Source organism: Plecotus auritus, assembly GCF_963455305.1.
Source record: "Plecotus auritus genome assembly, chromosome: 3".
Classification (NCBI taxonomy): domain Eukaryota; kingdom Metazoa; phylum Chordata; class Mammalia; order Chiroptera; family Vespertilionidae; genus Plecotus; species Plecotus auritus.
In genome coordinates this window covers 12,337,273-12,364,170 of record NC_137772.1, presented here as the reverse complement: position 1 = coordinate 12,364,170, position 26,898 = coordinate 12,337,273, and positions in this window count along the sequence as shown.

Below are 26,898 nucleotides of genomic sequence, written 5' to 3'. Positions count from 1 at the left end.
ACAGATTTGCCATTATGGGACTCCTGAAAAAAATCCTGATTACATCCATGATAGTTCTGGGAGAAATGTCTCATTAAATCACAGCAGGTTAAGTAACAGCTGATACATAAAACTTTTAAGTTGTGCTTTCTAAACAAGGATTTAAAAGATGTGAATATGTTTCCAGAGGCCCCTTTCGTGACTTTCCCATCTTAAAGCATATTGGAAAGGAATCATTTCAAGTATGACAGAAAGAAGCGCAGTTGTTGAACTTATGGCCAAGTTCAAAGCATTAGACAGAAATGCTAGCTCTATCAATTCCTTAGGATGTTGTAATAAACAATTCAAATGATTACTTTATTATTCTATGAGAACATAAAAAGAACAACGCTAAGAAGAACCCTATGGTCGGCCCCTGCCACCCAACCCCCATCCCCGTGCTATTCATGATCTGAGGCTGAGCATCCATTGGCTGAAATGCCACCCACACACCAAACTCCCCGGTTAAGCCACCCTTTTCCTTTTTGTCATCACCCCCCATGTTGTTATACTGACTCCAACAAATACTATAAGATTTATAGTATATCTATGTCACTTTCAATAATACATATTTTATTTTTAAGTTACTGCCCTTAAGTTTGAAAAACCTTCCATTTTATTGTTTAATAATGTGAAACTATAATTCTACTTGAAGTCTCAATATAATTATGCCATTTTAAAAGTGTGAGGTCAGTTTTTAATTAAATGAATCTTAAAAAGAGCGAATGACCAAAAAAGTCTGCCACGTACTATCAAGTAAGATGTCTAAAGAGTTTGTCATATAAATTACTGTATGGTAATTGTGCAGTATGTTTCCCTCAAAGCCCCAATAACCTTCCATCTCTGGAGGCTTTGTGCTTCAGAGTCCTTTGCATTTCACAAATATTCATATCCTAATTAAATAAAATAGATGCTCAAACACTATTTATGCATAAATTACTAAAGAATCTAACTTTCTCTCTTATTCCTTCCCTAGTTCCCTCCTCTATCACACACTCAATATGTCAATGGAAATTCTGGGTTTTAAGCCCCTAAAAATGACTTGTCAGTGCAACTTAAAATGTCAACCAAGAGAGAAAGGCAGGGGTCCTCAGGCCTGAGCTGGTGACAGGAGTGAACAAGGAAGTGAGAGTAAGGACAGCATTCCAAAGGTGAGTGGGAGTAGAGGAAGTGGTCTGAGTTTCAATAATCTATTTTATGGCATGTATTCTGACATTCTTTCCATATTAATATTTTGATGGGGATATTGCAAGAAGCCACTGACTCTAGATCCTACCCCAGTTGCTTCCACCTGTGGATTCAGGTCATGTTTACGGGACACCTCCCAGCTCGTCTCTCTGATAGCATCCCCTGTCCTGAAACGTGACTAACAAAATAGGATCTTAAGTGAGAGAGAGAGAGTCTCCACATGGTTTGAGTTTAACATAAGCTAATATCGGCGATAATTATCCAAGTATCGGCCTGACAGTGAATGTTCTGGCTTCTGAATTTCAAATTATTTCGTTTGCTAATGACAAGGCTAAAGCTAAGACAGATGTAGGTACTGGGTGAGAGTGTCTTATCTGTGTGAGAATTACAGCTCACACTACACATTAATCCATTGGCCTTAGTTCTCCTGGTGCATTAATCAAGGGTCTGCGCTGGTGCCTTGAATAAGGAGAGTTAGTCTCTGTGAGGGTGACATGGTGGACCATGGCCCCAGGGGTCTGCAGGGAGAGGCAGAGAGAACCAGACTTCCCACTTTTGCCTCTTACTAACATTGCTGGAAACATCTCTTAAACTCATATTGATAAAGTATATCTTCAAATTTAAAGAAGGATGAATCCTTTTTCACAGCAATAATGTGCTGTCACCTTTTGCAAAGGGACAATTTGAGTGAAAACAGAGCCGTGTTTCTGAGCTGCCTGATTGCAATGGCATTCATTCCCCAGGAGAATGCTAACGAACTCTGCATTTCTCACAGGTGAGTGTCTTATTGTTTAACAAGCCCTAGTGTTCATCTTATCTTTTCAAAAACATTTTTATGTTACTTGAAAATTTCCCCCCAAACACATTTTTTATGAAGCTGTCATTTGATTGAGTTTTATATCTTTATATCTTCCAGCACCCAAACTAGCAATTTTCTTCACCCATGTTTTATCTATTTTCAATACTTGAATTTTTAAATATCCTGCAGTAGAACATGTCTGAATATAGAAAGTCACAATAAACAATTAGAGTTGTATTCTTAACACATCATTCACTCAACAGGAAATTATTTAATCTAGTCTCATATGTACAAAATACTAGCTTTAAAATGTACTTCTGGTGAACATTGTGAGAATTCTCTTCTAGAGAAAAGAATCTATTTATAAAGATAATAATCCTTTATCTGATGCTGAAAGATAAAACTTCTTATAAGTAGTATTCAACTGACTGCCATTGTAAAGTAATTACAGACTGGAAAATTAATAGTAGGGCTAATGCTGCTCACAACGTTATCTTAAAGTCTGTTGCTAATTACGAGTCACCGTTACTTTTAATATAGTTTATACATTAAATGCTTGAGACGGTGCTCTAATTGGGAAGATCCAAGGGGTTCTTGCCTGAATGCAGGATGTGACTGAAGCGTCCATATGCAAGCCAGTCCTGCAGGCTTGCTGCCCTGGGGAGTGTGTGAAGCAATAGCAGGACTCTGGCAAGGAGCAGGAGGATGTAAATTAAAAGCCTGGAAGGATGTTAGGGAATTGAAACTTTAGTTCAGGCGGCAGAGGTTAGGCAAACACTCATTGGCAAAATTACAATAAAGGTTAAACGCAAACACATATTCTACAAATCTTGGTAATCGGAACCAGGTCTGAACCTATGCCATTTCTTTGACCCCAATTCCACCATCCCTACGATTGAGCCCATTTAAACTAGACATACGAAAGCTGCTAACTTATCCAAGGAATTTGATCTAAATGATGTTAATGTTGCTGGCAGGCCTGTGTGGTTTCTGACCCAATGGAGAATATATTTGTTGTTTTACTTCTGCAACTTTAAGTTGAACAATTTTTTCTTCAGTGTTTTTTGTTGGTTTGTTTGTTTGTTATACAAATATGCAAAGGGATGATGATTTCTGAAACCCCATTTCTGGGATTCAAAGGAAATTAATTTCCAGTCATTTGCATGAGTTAGAATTTTTCTGTAGCTGCCTGACTGTTTGCCCCAACTTCATCCCAGGGGAACAATTCTAAAATGTGAACTGAAAGACAGGGGTCTGTGGATGCTAAACTGAGACCAGGCTTTGACTTCGACTAAACTTCCTGAAGAGTGTTGCCCTCTGAGATTGTCAGAAAATCTTATTTTAGTACCACAATGTACCCCAGAGTCTGGGGCATTAGCAGGACCCTAACTCAAGCTTTTCAACTTAGATTTTGAATCTTTCTTAACTCTGATAATAATGGAAAGTTGTCAATTGAAGGAAGAGTTACCAATTTTTACCTCTGGATGGTCATCAAAGTAGATTCACAAGTAGAATTAACTCCATGAATCTAATTGAAAGGCACTGTTGCCCAGCTGAGTGGCTCAGTTGGGTGAGCATGGACCCATGCATCAAGAGGTCACAGGTTTGATTCCTAGTAAGGGCACGTGGCTGGGTTTCAGGCTCCATCCCCAGTGAGGGGCATGCAGGAAGCAACTGATCAATGTTGCTCTCACTGATATTTCTATATCTCTCTCCCTCTCCTTCCCTTTCTTTCTCAAATCAATAAAAACATATTAAAAATAAATGGGAGGCACTATCTATGGAGGAGGACTGGCTATGTAAAACTTGAAGACAGATATTGATAACTAGAGGCCTGGTACACGAAAGTCATGCACGGGGGTTGGGGGGTTCCTTCAGTCTGGCCTGCACCCTCTCCAATCTGGGATCCCTTGGGGGATATTCAACTACCGGCAGTCGGACATCCCTCTCACAATCCCGGACCACTGGCTCCTAACCGCTTACATGCCTGCTAGCCTGATCCCCCTAACTGCTCTCCCCTGCTGGCCTGATCCCATTACTGCTCTCCCCTGCCGGCCTGATTGCCCCTAACCACCTCTGCCTCAGCCCTGCCACCATGGCTTTGTCCGGAAGGATGCCCGGAAGGTCATCCGGAAGGCGTCCAGTCTAATTAGCATATTACCCTTTTATTAGTATAGATGTTCGTGCATGGGGGTGTGTGTCCCTCAGCCCAGCCTGCACCCTCACCAATCTGGGACCCCTCGAGGGATGTCCTACTGCCCAGTTAGGCCTGATCCTACTGGGCCTAAATGGCCAGTCGGACATCCCTCTCACAATCCAGGATTGCTGGCTCCCAACTGCTTGCCTGCCTGCCTTCCTGATTGCTCCTAACTGCTTCTGCCTGCCAGCCTGATCACCCCCTAACCACTCCCCTGCCAGCCTGATTGATGCCTAACTTCCCTCCCCTGCAGGCCTAGTCACCCCTAATGGCCCTCCCCTGCAGGCCTGCTACCCCACAACTTCCCTTCCCTGCAGGCCCGGTTGCCCCCAACTCCCCTCCTCTGCCGGCCTGGTCACCCCTAACTGCCCTCCCCTGAAGGCTTGATTAACCCCCAACTGTCCTCCCTTGCAGGCCTGGTCCCTCGCAACTGCCCTCCCCTGCTGGTCATCTTGTGGCAGCCATCTTGTGTCCACATGGGGGCATCCATCTTTGACCACATGGGGGCAACCATCTTGTGAGTTGGAGTGATGGTCAATTTGCATATTACTCTTTTATTAGATAGGATAGAGGCCTGGTGCACGGGTGGGGGCCAGCTGGTTTGCCCTGAAGAATGTCCCGGATCAGGGTGGGGGTTCTCTTGGGGCAGGGGCAGCCTGGGAGAGGGGCCCATGGTGGTTTGCAGCCTGGCCACACCCCCCCGGCGACCCAAGCAGAGGCCCTGGTGTCTGGGATTTATTTATCTTCTATAATTGAAACTTTGTAGCCTTTAGCGGAGGCCAGGGCAGGCAAGGCTGGGTGGGAAGCTTGGCTTCCTCCATTGCCAGGGAAACCCACGCCTCCTGCTCGCTCCGTGGCTGCAGTCATCTTGGTTGGGTTAATTTGCATACTCACTCCTGATTGGCTGGTGGTTGTGCTTGTGGGTGTAGCGGAGGTACGGTCAATTTGCATGTTTCTCTTTTATTAGTATAGTTGTTATGTGCTGTGAAGCTAAAACTTAACCTACATGACAAACTCAGCTTCAAATTTAGCTCATGAACCATTTGCAATCATAACAATTGGAAAGTGTCTTATTCAGCTCAGCCTGCTCTATATAGCAAAATACCATAGACTGGGTGGTTTGAACAACAGGCATTTATTTCTCATTTTGGAGGCTGGGAAGTGCAAAATCAAGTTCTTATATTCAGTTCCTGATAAGGGCTCACTTCCTGGCTTATAGATGGTCGCCTTTTTACTGTATCCTCACATGGCAGAAAGAAAGTAAGCAAGCTTTCTGGTGTCTTTTTATATAAGGACACTAATTCCATCATGTGATCCCTGCCCTCATGACCTCTTCTAACCCTAATTATCTCCCATAGGCCACATTTCATATTGTTATATTGGGAATTTGGGCTTAAACAATTAATTTTGGGCTAACACAATTCAGTCCACAGCAAGACAGCATCCAAGATTTTAAAAATCATGGTGTCGAGTTTATATTTTACTTCACAAAAAGTCCAACACAAAGTTAAAGAAGAGATGCATTAATAGTTATATCAGGAAGAGTCCCAAATATAGCTCACGCTAAGGCATAATTTTAGTTAAAAATCATGTAATGTTTAATTTAACAACAACTAGTTTCAGTAAGGCACCAAAAGGAATTGTTGCTGGGGCCACTATCACTCATTGTGACCTAGACTATGAATAGAAAATCCCGGTGTATTTTTCATCAAGACGGCGCTTTACAATGAAGTAATTTGTACTTATCACTGACTCCCTTTAAGAGAGAAAAAGTGAAGCTGCTCTGTATCAGAGCCATTCTCCACCTCCCTGCAGAATGAGGAGTCTTTAACATTTAGAAGATTTTTTTTATTTTTACAAAAACACAGAGGTTTATTTTGAGGATTTGTTATAATTTTTTTAGCTCTCTGTGAGCCCCCCAGGAAGTGGGGGAATTTACAACCTGTATCAGCAGACTGAACGACCAAGAAAGGTTTGAGTGCAGACACTGTCCAGAGTACATGTTGTGGGAGCTGCACAGAAGAGTAAGATGCAGACCCTGCCTTGGGCTTCCTCCCCTAAGAGAAAAAAATAGAAGAAAGACAGAGAGAAGGGCCCTCCCCTCCAGGAAGCGGGCGCCACAGGAGCTGGATGAGGACATGGCAGCGAGTCCATGCGCTGTGTTTGAAAATGGCGAGCCGACCTTGCTGTTCCAGCAGCTCCCTTTTCTGGGCTCGTGGGAAACATATAAAAGATGAAGAGCTCAGCCAGGCCAGCATGGCTCAGTGGTTGAGCGTTGACTTCTGAACCAGGAGGTCACAGTTTAATTCCCGGTCAGGGCACATGCCCAGTTGTGGACTCAATCCCCAGTGTGGGATCAATAATCCATTTGACATAAGTCCAAATATGCCTTAATAGGAAATTATCCTTTCTAGAGTGTATTTAATTGAAGAAAGACATTTAAAATACTTTTTTTTTTTTCAGGCAATCAGCAAACACAACAGAGAACAACCCACTTCAGGACTGGGAGATTATATGCTGTCATTCCAAACAATTAAGAAGAGACATATTCAAAACAAAAACTTGGTGGGGCACAAGAAGCGTATGGGCTATTTTTTTTCATTTTCTTTTTAAACATCACTTACTGCTTTGTGAGGCATGAAATGTTGAAACAGGTTTAAAAATAGTGTAAGCGAAATGCCTAGCATGGTTTGTAGCATATGGTAGATATTCAATTATTTTGATTTTCTTCCATGGTTGGGACACGTCTGAGGAGGGGGCAGGAAGGGAGACAAAGGCCGGAGAGAACAGTTTGAAAAGGAGGTCAAGGTTCTTATTGCGACAAATGACTTCCCAGGCTGGCCGTTGGCTTGGATCAGGAGCTGACGCACAGCTCTTATTGATCAGCTGTGGCAGCCGTTTCACTTATAGAATTGATGCCTCCTCTGGAGAGGCAGATCCCTCTGAGCTTGAAACATAGCCGTCTCTTTTCTAGTGTAAAGAAGCACACGTAGGAGACATCATCTTTGGCCTCTTGGGTTACCACAGTACTGTGATCTCCTGCATGGTCATATCTGGTGTTCAAGCAGAATAAACACATTTTTTTTGCAGGGAGCTATAAACCAGACAGGAGCATTTTCTTTAAAAACTTATTTTAGATAAAGGTGCCATGGGTCTGTGAACAGAGCTGTTTTTACAAATTACCAAAAAAAATATATATATGATTTTTTTCACTGCTATAGTGATAAACACATCATAGATTTATTTTTTTTATTTTTTAAATATATTTTTATTGATTTCAGAGAGAAAGGGAGAGGGAGAGATAGAAACCTCAATGATGAGAGGATCATTGATTAGCCGCCTCCTGCATGCCCCCTACTGGGGATTGAGCCCAGAACCTGGGCATGTGCCCTTGACCAGAATTGAACCTGGGACCCTTCAGTCTGCAGGCCGATGCTCTATCCACTGAGCCAAACCGGCGAGGGCGATACATCGTAGATTTAATAGAGTCTCATCTTTATCATGAATAAATAGAACTTTTGAAATAAAACCATGCACCCAGTTGACCTCAAATGTAAAATTTGCCTTTAAAAATTGGTGCAATGTCTTTACTATTAAAGTTGCATAAGTAGAGCTAGTATGCTCCCTCCTAAAGAACTATTTTCCCCAAACATTTTAGTGCTGTTTTACATTCCACGTGAAAGGGTCCCCCCAGTTTACAGATGCACCAGACAGGGTGTAAAGCTAGGGATGCCTTTCCCTTAACTGAAACATGTATTGTTTCAAAAGACGTCTCTGTTAATCAGATATTATAGGCTGTGATTTGGTTCAAGCTGTGAGGCAAATCTGGCAATTCAGTTAAAATCAACATGAAGGTTTGTAAAGCAATTTGTGGTCTGCAGTAAAAAGCTCTGGTTGGGCTCTAAATAAGTAAAGATGTGTCTCCTGAGGGCAAGACGTGCAGGATAACGCACAGCTAGGATTCTGCGTTTCTTCACATTTCCCGGGGGGTGCACATTGCACTCAATTAACCGAGCACTGTACACATGTCACAGATATTGCAGAACTTGTATTTCTAGTTCTCATTCATTAATTCATCTTTCCTCACTCTGTGTTTTCAGCACATGTATACTTGGGCCAAGATATTATTATTTGTTTTAGTTTCCCAAAATGTGTATCTTTTAATCCATTCTTGCAAGATGGAAGAATTGTTCTCCCTCAATTAGTCTCCGAGTTCGGCCAATACACTCCCTACTGAGCTTGTGTAAGCCTCAGAAATGATGAAGGGGCCAGCATGTTCATTATTGAGTTGTCATAGCAAATGCTTCTTTAAAATTGCTCCTGACTTTCAAAATAACAATCCTTTTAAAATTGGCTATTTACTTTCCGTATGTAAGGCTTGTGCTGCTATAGAATTTTCTTTCATCTTTCTTCCTTTATTTACAAGGCTGCCTATCATCTAACATAACATTAATCAGACACATACTTGACTTAGGGATAAATATCTCTGTGTCTGATCAGATATTATGGCTGGCAAGCTAGCTGTCTAAATTTTCTCAGAGTACATGCACATCTAACTAATTCTAGAAATTTGTTTTAACTAAACTATATAATGGCGAGTCTAAAGTGGATACTGAAAGGCTTACTCATTGATACTTCAGATCTATTTTTCCTTATGTGGTTATTCTTGTTAGACAAATAGGATGCTACTTGTCATTTTTAAAGAAAATAAGCAATAGCATAATTCAACTTGTTCTTTTAAATTTTATATTTGTGAAGATTTATATTTTACTAGAGGCCCGGTGCACAAAAATTCATGCACTGGGGGGCGGGGTCCCTCAGCCTGGCCTGCCCCCTCTCACAGTCCGGGAGCCCTCAGGGGATGTCCTGCTGATGGCTTGGGCCCACTCCTCCTCTGCGGGAGGCAACCGGGCCAATCAGGGGAAGGCACCGCCCCCATAACCCCGCTGTTGCTGCCACTGCCGGCTGCTGTGGCTGCGGGCCCTCCTCGGCCCTCGCAGCCACTGAGTCTTTGTCCAGAAGGATGTCCGGAAGACGTCTGGTCTATCCAGTCTAATTAGCATATTACCCTTTTATTAGTATAGATGAGGGTCTTTGTAGCATGGGGACACCAACTTTTACTGTGTCCTGATTAATTTCACCAGTAAAACTTAAGAAATCCAGGTTTAAGTCATGTTGACCATAATTCTCCACTGCATAAATCTGATAGAGCAGTTCCTACTTCTCCAAGGCTTAGTTTAATGTCCTTTGGCAAATGGCCTTCTCTTGTAGCTATGACATTTGGAAGGTAAAAGTGGGTTCATTATCCTGTTTTGCTGACATGTTATTACAGCATTTGACATTATTTCGGGCACCATACATTGCAGTTCACCCACTCAGGAGCAGTGTAGCATCTGCCACACACTGAAGTCATGGATGATATACTAGTATATGCATGGATAACAACTATATGTAGCCTGAGGACTCCCATCCCAGTGTATCATAGCCATCAACATGGACAAACACATCTTAACAACACTACTCCTATCCATAGCACAAGCTACTGATACCACTTTAGTTTCCAATGGGAAGTAGCATCTACCAGTGGCTCCAAAGACTGATTATTTTTTTTAATATATTTTATTGATTTTTTACAGAGAGGAAGGGAGAGGGATAGAGAGTTAGAAACATCGATGAGAGAGAAACATCAATCAGCTGCCTCCTGCACACCTCCCACTGGGGATGTGCCCGCAACCAAGTTACGTGCCCTTGACCGGAATCGAACCTGGGACCCCTCAGTCCGCAGGCCGACGCTCTATCCACTGAGCCAAACTGGTTTTAGCCAAAGACTGATTATTTGCAAGTCCCCAGTAGCATTCATAACCTTGGAGGATCTGTTGATTTATTGAAGATGCAGCGAGAAGTATGCAACTAATCCCATCAAGTCTGACATTGACCTAGCTGCCTAGGACCGATGCTGGTTTCTTAGGAAAGATCTACACTAATAAAAGAGAAAAATGTTAATTGACCATACCTCTGCTATGCTCACAGCCAATCAGGAGTGATATGCAAATTAAGCCAACAAAGATGGAGGGTAAATTTGCATATTCAGGAGGGGCGGGCTGCGCCTGACACCGCCTGTGGGGTCCAGGCCACCATCGGGGACCAGGCAGGCCAGGCTGGCAGCGCCTGACGCCACCCACAGGATCCAGTCCACCATGGGGGACTGGGCAGGCCAGGCAGGCTGTGCCTGACGCCGCCCGCTGGGTCAGGGCTGCGATGGGTAACCAGGCAGGCGGGGTGGGGGGGGGAGCAGCGCCTGATGCTGCCCATGGGGTCCAGGCAGCCATCGGGGTCGGGCAGGCTTGGCGGGCTGCGCCTGACACCACCTGCAGGTCCAGACCGCCATCGGGGGCCGGGAAGGCCGGGCGGGCTGCGCCTGACGCTGCCCGCGGGTCCAGGCAGCCATCGGAGTCAGGCAGGCCTGGCAGGCAGTGCCTGATGCTGCCGTGGGGTCCAGGCCGCCATTGGGGACCTGGGCAGGCGGGGTGGCCAGGGTCTCTGGGATCACTGTCTGCCCCCGGGCTGCCTGTGGACACCAGTGGAGCAGGCCGGGGTTGAACATTTTAATGAAAATGGGATGCCTGTGCCCCGCCCACTGTGCCCCATCCCTGGTGAGGAGAGGGCAGTGGGCAGTTAGCAGGCACCAGGGCTTGGAAGGGACTGAGAGCAACGTGCAGGCGTGCTGCCAAGAAGAGGTGCTGAACCATGATGATGCAGAGGGCTGGCTGATGGAGGCGCGCAAAAGTGCAGATGAGTTGGCTCTTGCTGGTGCTGAGCTTGAAAAGTGCATCGACAGCCTGATGGACTAAATCGCCTTTCTGAAGAAGGTGCATGAAAAGGAGATCCCCGAGCTGCAGGCACAGATCCAGTATGCTCAGATCTCCATGGAGATGGACATGTTCTCCAAGTCTGACCTCTCTGCCGCGCTCAAGGACATCCGTGCCTAGTATGAGAAGCTGGATGCCAAGAACATACAGAATGCAGAAGAGTGGTACAAGAGCTGCTTCACCATGCTGACCGAGAGCAATGCCAAGAACACCTACAGGGTGCTCGCCACCAAGGAGGAGGTGTCTGAAAGCCGCCGCCTGCACAAGGCCAAGACTCTGGAGATCAAAGCAAACCTGGGCATGAACTAAGCTCTGGGAAAGCAGCTGCGAGAGCTGGAGGATAAGCAGAACTCTGATGTTAGTGCTATGCAGGACACAATCAACAAATTAGAAAATGAGTTGAGAACTACAAAGAGTGAAATGGCATGATATTTAAAAGAATACCAGGACCTCCTCAATGTGGCTTTGGACATTGACATTGCAGCTTACAGGAAACTCTTGGAAGGTGAGGAGACCCAGCTCAGTTTCACCAGCATGGGAAGCATAGCCAGCGGCTACTCCCAGAGTTCCCAGGTCTTTGGTTGATCTTCCTACGGTGGTTTACAGACCAGCTCCTACTTGATGTCTGCTCACTCCTTCCCTTCTTAATACACTAGCCACGTCCAGGAGGAGCAGATCGAGGTGGAGGAGGCCATTGAGGCTGCAAAAGCTGAGGAAGCTAAGGATGAACCCCCCTCTGAAGGAGAAGCTGAAAAGGAGGAGAAGGAGAGGAAGTGGCTGAGGAAGAGGAAGGAGAGGAAGAGGAAGAAGGTGCCAAGGAAGAATTTGAGGATGCAAAGGAGGAAGAAGAAGGTGAAGGAGAAGATGCCAAGAAGCTGAGGATGAGAAGAAAGATGAAGGTGCTGGGAAGGAGCAAGCAACCAAGAAAAGATTGAGCCCCCTTTCCTTAATTATTACAGGAATAATCCTCCTGAAACCAGGTCAACCCCATCACCAACCAAGCAGTTGAGTTCCCGATACTATATGAATTAAGAAGTCAATATATATAACATTCTGAGGTGACTCAGGTTGGACATTAAATATTTTGCTATTCTCCTTATGCAGAGTATCTGTTTGCTTGCAGAGTGGCTTCCTGGCTTGCTGCCAGCCTGTGCATGGTCCATGCTTATGAGTTCAGGATCTATGACAATGTGAATAATTCAGATGTTTACAATAAAAACACACGAATACATGAATTCACTGATGTTAATGTTAAACTTCATGGAAAAAATAGTCCTTTGAATCTTTGGTGGTTAGAAATGAAAGACCTCAACTCATGTGCAATAAACAGTGAGTGAAGTTACACTGAATGACAAAAAACAAAACAAAACAAAAAAAAAACCCAAAAACATTAGGGGCCAGGAAACATTCAAAGAACTGGGGAACCATTCCCAAATCAGGAAGGGAAGTCACAGGGTGTATATTATTGCTATGAATACAGTATTTCCTACTACTTACAACATATACAATGTAATATATTAGATGCCTTCCTATCACATGAAGTATGTATTCTCATAGAGTAATACTGGTACATATGTTATAGTTATGGCAGTATGTCATATTCTATCTATATTAATAAAAGGGTAATATGCTAATTAGACCATGAGACCTTCCAGAAATCCTTCCAGACAAAGTCATGGTGGTGGGGCCAAGGCAGAGGTGGTTAGGGGTGATCAGGCCAGGAGGGGAGGGCAGTTGGGGGTGATCAGGCTGGCAGGGGGGGGCAGTTGAAGGTGAGCAGGCCAGCAGAGGGGACCAGTTGGGGGCAATTAAGCCAGCAGTCAGAGTGGTTAGGGGTGATCAAGCAGGCAGACAGGTGAGCAGTTAGGAGCCAGCAGTCACGGATTGTGAGGGGATTGTCCAACTGCCAGTTTAAGCCCGATCCCACAGGGGTCTCAGATTGGAGAGGATGCAGGCTGGGCTGAGAGACACCCCACCCCCATGCATAAATTTTGTGCACCAGGCCACTAGTTAGAATACAATATGTTAAGTAAGAGTAGAGATTATGGAACCAGATGCCCAGATTTGAGTCCTTTATATACTTCATTCATGTTTAATTATGGGCCCATTACTTAAACTCTCTGTGCCTTAGTTTTTTTAATCTGTGAAACAGAGCTAATATTGTTGTCTAAGTCAAAGAAATATTGATGACATTAAGTATAGGAGATGCTCAAAGCAGTACTTGGCACTGAGAAAGCATGCAATAAATCTTAGATGCTACTGATGCTATTTATAATGTTATTATTATTAATTATTATTAAGGGTAAAGTGACTTTCATTTCATTTAAGGATCTTTATTTGAGTGCATGCTCACACTCAAACCATGCATCCAGAAAAGAAACTGAGATTCTGATGTTAGCATTGATTCTGTGATTATATCCTCAGACCTGCAATAGCTCCTATCTGTTCAAATTTTGTTATTTCTAGCATATTTCCAAGGATGAGACTGTCATGGTTGAGGCATGTCCTTGGCTCAGTCTAAGGCAAAGCTTTTAATCTGAGGAGCAGCTGAATGCTGCAGCTTAAGTCTCAAATCCTAGATACTTGCCCCTTAATGTAATCTTATAAAACCAGTAGCTCACATGGAGAGTTCATAAAGGTACACAGCCCCGTCAGCAAAATTGTGATTGAAGAGGAATTCCAATACTTAAATTGTGCTTCTGGGAAAAGGTCAGTAAGACTAAGTCAAAACCCACAACAATAATTCTTGAAGTACTTTTTTTCTTTTACTTATTCTTTCCCAGCCTGAACTTCCTACTCTTCACTTTCCAGTTCCTTTATAATGTGGATTGAGTTAGGTGCCCTGGCTAAGGAACCAGATTGATAAAAAAAAAAAAAAAAAAAAAAAAATGTTTCCCTTTGTGTGTGTGTGTGTACTTGTGCATGTGTGTCTGTGTGTCCTTGTGTGTGTCTGTGTGTGTATCTCTGTGTGTGTGTGTCCTTGTGTGTGTGTGTGTGTGTGAATCTGTGTGTATGTCTGTGTGTGTCCTGTGTGTCTGTGTTTTAGGAGCATGGGAGTAGGGGAGATGAGTGCAGAGGCATTAGACACATATGTCAATAAATTTGGTCCTAAAATAACCTTAGCAAATTGTTAAATATAAAATATGAAACCAGGAATCTTGGGAATTGTAAATATCCATAAAAATGCTATTTTGAAACATAAGAAAGGCTCAGTTATTGAGGATGTTTTGAGCAATTTCTGTGTTAGAAATTAGAAAGATTTGGTCCCTGATTTTAATTCAGTCATAAAATAATGGGAGAAATGCATAAGTAAAGCAACATTAATTTGATGATAGAATTTTGCATAGTAAGTTATGAAAGTGTGAGCCTAATGAATACCATTTAGAGTGGCCTGTTTATTGTAAGTAGAATGACAAACCAGGGAAGAAAAGCTTCCTCAACTGAGGTGGCTCAGAAAGTAACTGCCTATTATCATTTATTTCAGACTAGAGGCTCAGTGCACAGATTCTTACACATTGAAAGGAAATTAATTAGAAGAAATATTTTAGATGCTGGGGAGGGACCGTAGGAGGGCTCCAGGGCATGTCTAGCCCATCTCGCCCAGTCCCTATTGGCAGGACCCTAGCAGCTAGCTAACCTACCGGACAGAGCATCTGCCCCATGATGGTCAGTGCACATCATTGCAACTGGTCAAAAGGTCAAATGACATTTAGCATATTAGGCTTTTATTATATAGGATTGTTATTACCTCATTGTTCTTAGATATGTCCCATTCCTATTGGTTTGATTTGTTGTTGTTTTTTTTGTTCTGTTTTAGTTGCTTCTTTGTTTTGTCTTTTCACCATCTAACTGTCATAGGATATCAATTGCTCCTGGAATATTTTCATTTTTAATGAACTTATCTGAAAGAAGCACCTTTACGATAAGTATTGTCCAGATATATGATGCTCTAGTCCAATAGGATCCTAAAAGTCACATTGTAGATTAAATTGGCTTCTCTGGCCCAGCAGGCATGGCACAGTGGTTGAGCACTGCTCTATGAACCAGGAGGTTATGGTTTGATTCCAGGTCAAGGCACATACTGAGTTGCGGGCTCAATCCCCAGTGTGGGGTGTGCAGGAGGCAGCCAATCAGTGATTCTTTCTCAACATTGATGTTTCAATCTCTCTCTCCCTCTCCCTTCCTCTCTGAAATCAATAAAAAATATATTTTATAAATAAATAAATAAATAAATAAATAAATAAATAAATTGACTTCTCTGGGTTGACATACACATCAAGACATCATTTATGGCATAGCTTTTAAAGGAATTGAAAAAAAAATAACGTAGAATGGAATGAGGGAGACTCTAGGGTTAGAATTTTTCCTAAAGGTCATGTTCTCTTTGCATTATGCTAATTACTCCCTATAAAAAGCCTATTTGCTTTATTTTCTGTTAAGTTTCTAACCTGCTAGTTTTATCCAAAATATACGGTTGCATATTTTCTTATATTTTCTATTTAATGCACTGAAATAACAAATTGTGTTTTAGTGGCTGCTGGTTATTACACAGTTAGATACTGTATTTATTTTGCCCTCTGTGCCCTATGTTGTCTCCTCTGCTGGTTTTACGTTTATTTACCTTCCCGGGAATTGAGGATGGTGAGAGAGATGAAATGGTGCAGGTGAAACCTAATCACAGATAATGCAACAACTGCTGCTGATCAAAGTGGCCAAATAAGCCTCCAGCAAAATCAGACTCTATCCCCAGCAAAATGAAACTTCATAAGATGCTGACATTAATAGGAGAGTGATATCAATTTATTTTTTAAATGTAGCAAATAAAACCCTGAATGTATCCTAGAGAACTCAAATGAGGTACATTTATTTCAGAGAATTTTTATTTAGTTCAAATAATATTGATCTGTTTAGCTCAATGTAAAAATTCATGAAAGGCAAACATTTTTGTTTTTTTTTTTTTTTCAAAAGTCAAATCTTTCATTATGAATTAATGTGAGATGCTTATGTTTTTACAATTATATTTTTGGTAGATGAATGAAAAATAGGTTATAAAAGTTCTTTAAAACAAAACTATTTATCATGTCAGATGGGTTCTAGACTTATTGGGGCAATTATTCCATAAGATATATAAATGTCTAATCACTATGCTGTACCCCTGAAACTAATATAGTATTGTATGTCAACTCTAATTGAAAATAAAATAAAAATATAAGGTTTAAAAGAACATGTGTGTTTTCAGAAAAATATTATATGTAATCTTATTAGCTCATTTGGACTTTTACCATTAACTCTGGGGAGCGATAAATAGCTTTTTTATGAAATTCATGTTGTCCTTTGTAATTACAGGAATTTAGCAGTTAATTGAGTTTTTTTAAAAAATGTTGAGCCTAAAGAAAAACAGAAAGAATTCTTAGGTTAACATTACTAATAAAATTTTGATATAAGATACTGTTTCCCAGAATTATTTCTCATCATTATAGATGTTTGCATACAATAATTCTGCATTTTTATTAATTGCATATGTACATATAAAATTATATGAACATGGAGATTTTAATCTAATTTTTCAGTTACAAAAATGTTTAGGCCATATTTAAAGACAAAAAATTAGTTGTGTAAATAATTCACTTTTTAAATATTTATCAAACTAAAATTTATTTACAAAGTAGTTCATTTTTCACAAATATTGACATTTCAAGGAAAATCAGTCAATTAAAATGTTATCTATTATTATAATTAATATTTGAGTAAGCAAAAATGTGTTTCCTGTATGTTACTATCTTTCTTACATGAGTCTTAATGATATTAAAATGAATGTCCTCTATGAGATTAAGATATCAACCCCGGATTCTCATTAGTTCTCTCCTAATATAATATTTTTATTTGTGATTTTAAAAATTTATTGCCATACACTTTAAAGTTAACTCTTGTGCTTTTATAATTATAGTAATATATCAAAGCAACTAGATGTCTGTCATCCAAAATGAGTTTATACTTACAGAATAAACTTAGAAAAGTTGCATGAAATCTTTTGCAGCATATTTAATTTAGATGACAAATGTGCAACTTGATATATTTTAAAAACTATTTTCCTTTCACAATTCAGTTGCTATGATATTTGAAGAAGCTGACAAAGCATTCACATTTGCAGGGCATGTTTTTCAAGGCTTTATTTTACATGCTCATTTGTAGCCCTATTCAATCAATTTAATTAAATTGATTCTATGTAAAGTTGCCCTTTGAAAGGAACATCCAGACAATTCTGCTTAGTGTCTAAGTAGTAGTAATTTAGATGTGCAGGGAAGTACATAATTTCTTTCAAAGACACAATTTACCACTAATGAATGACTTAGGAACAAACAATAGCAAGTGAAGTGACATTATATAACAAACTAGAGGCCCGGTGCACAAAATCCATGTACGTGGTGGTTGGGCGGGGGGTGTCCCTCAGCCTGGCCTGCCCCCTCTCCAATCTGGGATCCCTTGGGGGATGTCTGACTGCCAGTTTAGGCCTGATCCCACAGGAATAAGGCCTAAACTGGCAGTCAGACATCCTTCTCACAATTCCAGACTGCTGGCTCCTAACTGCTCACCTGCCTGCCTGCCTGATCGCCACCTAACTGCTCCCCGGCTGGCCTGATCTCTCCCCCAACTGCCCTCCACTGCAGGCCTGATCTTGCCCCCAACTGCCCTCCCCTGCTGGCCTGGTCACCCCTAATTGCGCTCCCTGCCAGCCTGGTCCCCCCCAATTGCCCTTCCCTGCGGGCCTGGTTGCACCAAACTGCCATCCCCTGCAGGTCCGGTTATCCCCAACTGCCTTCCCCTGCCAGCTGATCACCCCCCAACTGCCCTCCCCTGGTGACCTGTTCACCCCCAATTGCCGTCCCCTGCCAGCCATCTTGTGGTGACCATCTTGTGGTGGCCATCTTGTGATGGCAATCTTGTGATGACGTGGGGGTGGCCATCTTGTGGCAGCCATCTTGTGAAAACATCATGCGACGCCACCTAGGCTTTTATTATATAGGATAATGTACCCCCTATTGTACATATGTATGTGGTCAAAGAAAGGAATAGTTCGCTAAATAGAAAAATTGTCCACATTCATAGAACAAACTTTGATGATATCTCTTCTTTTTAAAAATTGTAGTTAAATTAATCTCCTTTATTGTTGTACTAGGGACCCGGTGCACGAAATTTGTGCACTGGGGAGGGGTCCCTCAGCCCAGCCTGCCCTCTCTCACATACTGGGAGCCCTCAGGGGATGTCCTACTGATGGCTTAGGCCCGCTCCCTGTTGGGAGCAGACCTAAGCCACAGTCTGGCCTCCCTTTGTGGGAGGCCACAGGGCTGATCAGGGGAAGGCACCAGCCCCATCACCCCACTGCTGCAGCCACTGCCAGTCACCGCAGCCGCCAAGGTATTTTCATCAACATGGACTCCAGTCCCTTCACCATGAAAAAAATGACAACTTTTTTTAGACATTTTCAAGATGTGCCTTTCATAGGATATGACATTTCTTTCTTTATTTTTCTTTTTATCCTCACCTGAGGATATGTTTCCATTGATTTTTTTCCCCTTCCCTCCGATCCCAGGCTCAGCCCCTTCCCAAGCCTACAGCCTCCACTCCAGGCTGTAGGCTTGCGAAGCAGGCACCCCCCCCCCCCCCCCAGCCCTCTGATGGCAGGCTCAGCCCCTTCCCAAGCCTACAGCCTCTGCCCCAGGCTTTAGGCTTGGGAAGGGGGTACCCTCCCCCCAACCCTCCAATGGCAGGCTCAGCCCCTTCCCAAGCCTACAGCCTCTGCCCCAGGCTTTAGGCTTGGGAAGTGGGTACCCCCCCCAGGCCCCAAGCCTAAAGCCTCTGCGGGATGGCCAGCTGGGAGTGACCTGAGTGCCGAGGAGGTTCCCAGGACCCAGGTATGTATGCAAATTAACCACCATCTTTGTTGGGTTAATTTGCATACTCACTCTGATTGGCTGTGGGCATAGCAGAGGTACGGTCAATTTACATGTTTCTCTATTATTAGGAAAGATATTATAGGTTTGCCTGGCACATATGGGCAGGAATAGTCACATGATATGAGGAGATACACATTCAGCATTTGATCACATATTGGTTCTTAATACATAGAGCTGCTAAGGTAATGATGATGGCTTCGCAACTGCCACCCTTGATAAGTCTACATGATGCTATTTATACTATTAAAAGCACAGAAGGACACTGTTGCCAAGACAGCAAGCTCCTGACTCCTTCACCTGATCTCAGCCTTGCATTTATTTCATTTGATCCCCGTGCAACTTTGAGGTAGAGAGAAATAATCTGTGTTTTTAGTAAACACATTTCGACATAATGAAATCTTCCAAGTCTTTTTTGACTGAGCAGCATTAAAAGGTACTTCACCATTAAGGCTTTTTTTTTCTTCAGCAAGCCTCACGGAAATGGTGAAATTTTAAGTTACACTTATCTAATAATCAGTTTTTACAAATAACCATATTTGCATGAAAACAGGCATATTGATTTCTCAGATGTCCTGGATACTTTACAATTCACCAATCAGTATATTTTCAAAATGTTTATTAACCATATTAAGAGACTTAAATGTTAGAATGGGCTCTTATTTTATTAATGAGTCTTTATCTGCCAGTTATCTTGATGAGAATTTGGGGTTTTCCACCTTTAGGTGTGTTCCTTTAAAATATATTTTTATTGATTTCAAAGGGGAATGGAGAGAGAGAGATAGAAATATCAATGATAAGAGAGAATCATTGATCGATTGCCTGCCTCCTGCATGCCCCCTACTGGGGATTGAGCCTGCAACCCAGGCATGTGCCCTGATTGAAAATCAAACAGTGCCCTCCTGGTTTATAGGTTGATTCTCAACCATTGAGCCATACCAGCAGCCCTGCCCCCTTAGTTTTAAACCATGTTGTAGGGATGTAAGAATGGGGTGTATTAGTTCACTCTTATCAGAAAAGAATACCAAGCAGGATGAGCCCTGTAAGTAATTTACTGGGGGGAAGCTGAGAAAGATAAAGGAAGAGAAAGCTGGAGCAGGCAGAGAGAAGGTAGGACCAAGAAGTAGGCCTGGTACTATGAATGGGGATAGAGAAGGAATGCCTGGTTAGAAATAGCCTCAACTGAAGAGCATTTCTAAAAAAGCAGCCCAGCTGGCGTGGTTCAGTAGTTGAGTCTCGACTATGAACCAGGAGGTCTCGGTTCGCTTCCTGGTCGGAGCACACACCCAGGTTGCGGGCTCAACCCCCAGTGTGGGGTGTGTAGAAGGCAGCCGATCAATGATTCTCTCTCATCATGGATGTTTCTATCTGTCTCTCCCTCTCCCTTCCTCTCTGAAATCGATAGAAATTAAAAAATTAAAAAGTAACAATCAAACCTACAATTCCCCCACAGAAAAGTGGCCCACTGGAGAGGGGTTTCAGACCAGTCCTCGGTAGCACCCTCCCTGTTCCAGTGGCTGATCAGAGCAACCTGGGGAAGCAGGGCCTCTGCAGGGAGGCACAATGGCCCAGAGAGGAAGCCTGCGGCCGTCAGCCAGCTGTGGGCCCTCCAGCAGGTGCCAGAAGGAGATGTGAGAAGCATGCCTCCGTGACTGTAAGCTCTGGATACTGATCCACACCAGTGAGGCCTCTTTGCTGCTAACTTCACTTGTTTATTTGTTTAGCATCTTGGCTAGACTATTTTGGTGACGTCCATTTCACAGGCAGAGTGACCTCTCTGATGTTAACCCCGAGGAAAGAGCCTTGGTCAGTCATGAGCACAGTCATCCTAGGATTATAGTGATTTTAACTGGGCTCCTTTGACTGACTCCTCCTGATCTCTCTGCTTAGCATTCTGCCTGTGTATCTCACCCGACCTTCTCCTCCACTGGCTTATAGCTGATTGTCCTGTTGTTTTCAGTGATGCCTTGAAGCATCAGTTGTTTCACAATCTGATTCAAATGTGTTGAACCTCTCTGCTAGGGTACCTTTTAAGGTCAACTTTTTAAAAATATATATTTTTTATTGATTTTAGAGAGAGGAGAAGGGAGACGGATAGGGAGATAGAAACATCAATGAGAAAGACAGATCAAGGGCTGCCTCCTGCAAGCACCCCCCTGGGGATTGAGCCTACAACCCAGGCATGTGCTCTAACCAGGAATTGAACTATGATCTCCCGGTTCATGAGTCAATGCTCAACCACGAAGCCACACCACCAGGGCTAAACTAACTTCTGAGGTTAGTTCTGACCCCAGAAGTGCTCTTTTTAGCAGTCTCTTTCCATGGTACTCTCCAGTAAACTAGATGGCCTGTGGTTTAGCTTTTTTGCTTTCATGGAGTGACCAGCCTTCTCTTAATTGCTCACTGCTAAAATCTCCATTGTTTTCTACAGCACCTTAGACTTTAATTTACCTGTGCTCTGTTTCAATTAAACTTCGCTTCTTAAAGAAAATCTCCAGAGCTCTCTTTTCTTCCAGGCTGCCTCATTTCCTGGGCAAAATCTCTGAGTCACTGTTCTGAGCTGGGGTCAGGTTAGTGATCACTGTCTCTCCCAGAAACACTCCTGCTTTTTTAGTGTCCTCTGCTCTCTTAAGCTTGCCTCTTAAAATTAAAATTCTGCCCTAGAAAGGATCAGGGACTGGAGCAATCGGAGCCCTAAAATTCTTGGCCTGCCAATCTTGGTGTAGACTCTACAACCTATGAATGGAGGCTAAGAGGACAGAGGGACTCACTGACATTTTTGGCTGCGCTCAACTGGAATTTAGCTTCTGCCCCACAGAGCTGGGTGGAAGGTGGAGGTAGAAATTCAGGTGGCCCGCCCTGACCAGTTTGGCTCAGTGGATAGAGCGTCAGCCTGCAGCCTGAAGGGTCCCAGGTTCGATTCCGGTCAAGGGCATGTACCTTGGTTGCGGGCACATCCCCAATGGGGGGTATGCAGGAGGCAGCTGATCGATGTTTCTCTCTCATTGATATTTCTAACTCTCTATCCCTCTTCCTTCCTCTCTGTAAAAAATTAATAAAATTTATTTAAAAAAAAGAAATTAAGGTGGTCTGCTCCTCCTGGGAAGACACCAAAACCATAGACTGAGAGCTAAGGGGAGAGGGAGCCCCACCTTCTTGGCCACATCTTCCCAGAGAGGATCTTCCATCATCCTGACTTGAGGATGAAGGTTAAGAGGCAGCAGGAAGCAACAGATCACATTGCTCAATTATATCAAACTAGCTTTCTTACTGAGATTTAGTCAATTTTTTAAAATAAAAAATTGTTTTTACATTTTAAGTCTTCAGTATGATTTACAAAGGCTGTAAGTTCTTGACTTTTTTCTGATAATTTTCCAAAGTTACGGTTGTTTTCCTGCAGAGCAGATTTGGGAAGCTCCTCATGTTATCAATTCAGAAGTCCTTAAACAACTTCACAACCCATGCAGATTGAAGAAAAATGTTGCCCAATGAATTTGGAAATCCACAAGAATTTTGTCCACTATCTAAGGATGTTACAGGGGAAATAAAATTAAAGAAATGAAGAGGTGACCCAAATGAATCAAAATCTCACTTTTAGAGCTCACACTGCCTCCAGAAAAAGCAAAAACATCAGTGTAAAAAAAATGTGACAACCCAGACACATGTAACGGCCACAATATAAAACATCCAGAGGATTTTAAATCACAATTTAAAAATTAAAAGCCACATAAGAAAGCGTATTATTGAAACTATTTGAAAGAGAGTTTTAAAAATCTGAGAAAGGGGAGAAATGTGGTCAGGGAGGAATGAAAAGAGGGTTTGAACCACATTTGTGTTGTTTATTACGTAATAAGTGAATCACATATGTAAATATTTACAGCTATTAAAATTTCTTGGTACATGTATCTTATTCTCTTGAATTTCCTGCTTTAAATATTTCATTTAAAAATCTCACATAAATTCAAATTTCATTCTGATCCTCAACATTATTATTTCTAAGTGTCTTATACATAATATGTGTAACTATAATAATTAAATTAGAGGGAAAACATTTTTATATGGAGAAAATAATTGACCAGTTTCAATATTAACCTCCTGAGAACAAAAGAATGTACAATATTATTAATTTTCCCTGTGGAGAAAAAAACTTACTTTAACTTTCTCTGTATAGATTTTAGACAATGTGGAATCAGCATTAACTATTCCCAGAAGACTTAACATTGCATGACTTGGTATAATGAATATGACCGTGACACTAAATTCCTGGCAAAGGTATTGAGACCACACCTCAAATAAAGCTTTCTTGCAGGAAACTGAAAACTTAATAAAATCAAATAATGCATACTGAGTTTAAAAACAAGGACATGATTATGATTATAATAAATCTCTGTGGGGGAATTTATGTTTAGCTATCCAAGATTTTTTACTGCTAAGATGTTGATTTTGGATGAGGAATCAGATTGCAATTGATATTAAATTGAAAACTAAAGAAAATATTTCACCCAAAAATGCAGGTCTAAAAAGATATCTTCTACTCTAGCCAGTAAAGCATTGGCCTGTGGACTGAAGAGTCCCAGGTTCGATTCTAGTCAATGGCATACATACCTGATTTGCAGGCTCAATCCCTGGCCCTGGTCGGGACACATATGGGAGGCAACCATTCTACCTGTCTCTTTCACATCAATGTTTCTCTCTCTCTCTCTGCCTCCTCTCCTGCCTTCCACTCTCTCTAAAAATAATCAATGGAAAAATATCCTCTGGTGAGGATTAATAACAACAAAAAAGATATCTTCTGACTTCTAGGATCCTGGGTACTTTGAGATCTAGTCATTTATTTCTTCAAAAATATCTAATCTCTTATAACTGAATTTCTGTGGCTCATTGGGAATGGACTACTTTTAACTCAATCTTGATTCCTTACCCTAATTGATTCAATAGTCCCCAGGAAGAGTTTCTTTCAGAAGTTAATTTTTTTAAGATGAACTAATTTTCAAAGATAAATACTCACTTAAAACCATTCTCTCATCAGATCAAAAGAAGAATTTCACAGTATTTATTTTCCATTGTCAATTGTCTAATGGTAGAAATTTAGATTCTAGATACAAGTCCTATGATATTAATACTTCTTCAATGCTGGTTTACTAAATCCAAGTTGACTAAAACTATTAGATCATACTTAAATGATGTACCTAAAAGGACTATGTTCTAGCCCAGCCTTTCAGAAACTACATTTGAAAAAAGTTAAAACAGCTACTAAATGCATGTCTCCAGATATACCAAACAAGAAGAAAACATCTTCTTCCATGAAAAAAAAAAATCTTTGAACTACTTGAGCAATACTGTCTAAAACAATTTATTGTCACTAAAATTAAATAATTACATTTTGAAAATGTACTCCCACAGTAATGTATATAATACTAAGAACTCTACTCAAAAAATGTTCTATTTAACATATTGAGGCCATATAATAGTATTAAAATCAGGCCTGTGTTCCATATCTGGTCTTTTCATTAACTATGTGACTTTACTTAAAGTACTTCCTTTAACTAGTATTTTCCTCGGTTCCTCAACTGTGAAGTGCAAGTGGTAAAAGGCATATTTGTATTATGTGACAATTATAAAATGAAATGGTATTGAGGAAGATTTTGGTATGTAGGAAAATTCAGTTAACAGTCCCTATTTTCACTTAATTTACAGATGACCTGATAGAAAGTTAATCTTAAGTAAAAATTATGAAAGCTATGTGATTAAATCTTTTTGATTAAATTTTTAGATATTTTAGACTAAATCTGTCAATTTTATGTTAAATGGCAGTGTTCTCCAAAATTTCAAGAAAATTCTTGCCTCACTTACTTGACCATCCTATATAATAAGAGAGGAATATGCTCAAGGCATAACGACCAACCACATAACAACCATATCACGGATCTGCAGGAGGGTGGGGCAGCGAACTACAATTTGGCAGTGAAAAGCTATAGGAGGGGGCAGGGCAGCAAGCTCTGAGGGGGGGAGGGGCAGGGGAGTGGGGGGAGTTATAGGAGGGGGGGCAGTGGGTGGAGAGCTACAGGAGGGTGGCAGAGAGCTACTGGCACACCAATTTGTGCGCAGGGCTACTAGTGTGTTTATACATAATCTGCCACTCAGTGTATTTCCTTATAAGGATACCTTTGATATGTTTTGGCTACATCTACAAAGAAGTGGACTGACCCAGGCAATTGACAATTCTAGATCTGAAATTATTACAGCATAATGAGAAATTCTGCCAATACCATTTGAAACATGTGATATTTGTGAATATGTCAAATAAACATTTTAATTAAACTTTTCTTCAGATCCCCGAGGCCTATTCTTATATTAAGACATCATGAATTAAAATATGTGGGCCATATTCTTTCAGGTGTTCAAAAAATAATACCTTCACTGCGTTATGATTTTAATACCCAACATACAAATATTAGTGCAAGTGGCCACTTGAAATATTCTTTGCACCATTTCTTTTTATATCCACAACTTGTCCAGATGGCTTATTGTTTCCTGATACCTCAAAAGTATATCCCTTCTTTACTATAATTCCTCTTTGAATTCAAAGGCAGTATAAAATATTTATTTTTATAAATGAATTCATATGTTTCTCCCTCCTCCTCCTTTTTCTACCTCAACTTTTTTGCCTTGCTTTTTGTTGTTTTATTTTCTTAATCACTCTCTTTTTAGTATTTCAACGTGTACACGCTACCACAAGACTTGTAAAAAATACTGGTATATAACATACCATCAAGTAAAATTAATCACAAAATAAGTTCTTTCTATTATATATATATATAAGGCTAATATGCAAAGTGTCCCCTCGGGAGTTCAACCAGGAGACCGGGAGTTCGATTGCTCACTATGATATATGATGACCACCAGAGGGCAGCGCAGAACATGGCAGGTGACCAGCAGTGGTGGCAGCAGGGCACTGAGGGAGCAAGGAAAGGAGGAGGCAGGGAGGTGGAGGTGGGGAGGCAGGGAACCTGATCAGCCCTGATCCTGGCCAGGCCTAGGGACCCTACCTGTGCATGAATTTCATGCACTGGGCCTCTAGTATAATATAACTCTAGAAAAGTTTTATTTTCTTCCTAATCTTCTGTAACTTCTACTGTGGTCGGCCAGAGCAAATTTCGGTGCAATGTAGTTATAAATTCACTTCACTGAAATCTGAACTACTTTTCTCTCCTTCCTACCATCATTACATGATTTCGCCTCATCACTTGAAATAACTTTCCCCCTGATTTTAATTTCTTATTATATGTCTCTTGGTTCTAAAATAGCAAGGTATGATTTCAAAAACTTTATAAACAACACTTCAGCTGAATCATCTTGCCAAAACATGTACTTCCTAAGAAATGGCAATAGAGAAATACATCCTAGTCTTTCTATTCAAATCAACAGACCTCCCTACATTTGGAATCATATCTCCTGCCTTTCCTTTTATGTAATAAAAAGTTGTTGGCATCAGAAACTAGTTTCTCTCTTCTTGTTTCCATCCCTTCATGTTCTATAAGACATCATGAGTATAGTTATCCCCTATGTGTCTAAGTATTCTTTTCTATGCTGTGTAAATTTTATTCCCATCCATTCAACAAATATTTTATTAAAACCTATTTTTCCCAGATACTCTTAGAAGCACTGAGAATAAAACATGGAACAATACAGAAACAAATCCTTCTCCACCAAAAACTCTCATTCCAGTTGAGAGGTATAACAAACCAATAAATAGCAAATGCATAAACAGAACTATATTTACTCTTGAAAAGTAATGCCCCCTACAAAGAAAAATAAAGCAGAGAATAGGGCAAGTGCATGTCAGGAGTAGTTTGAAAATGTAAATAGTATATT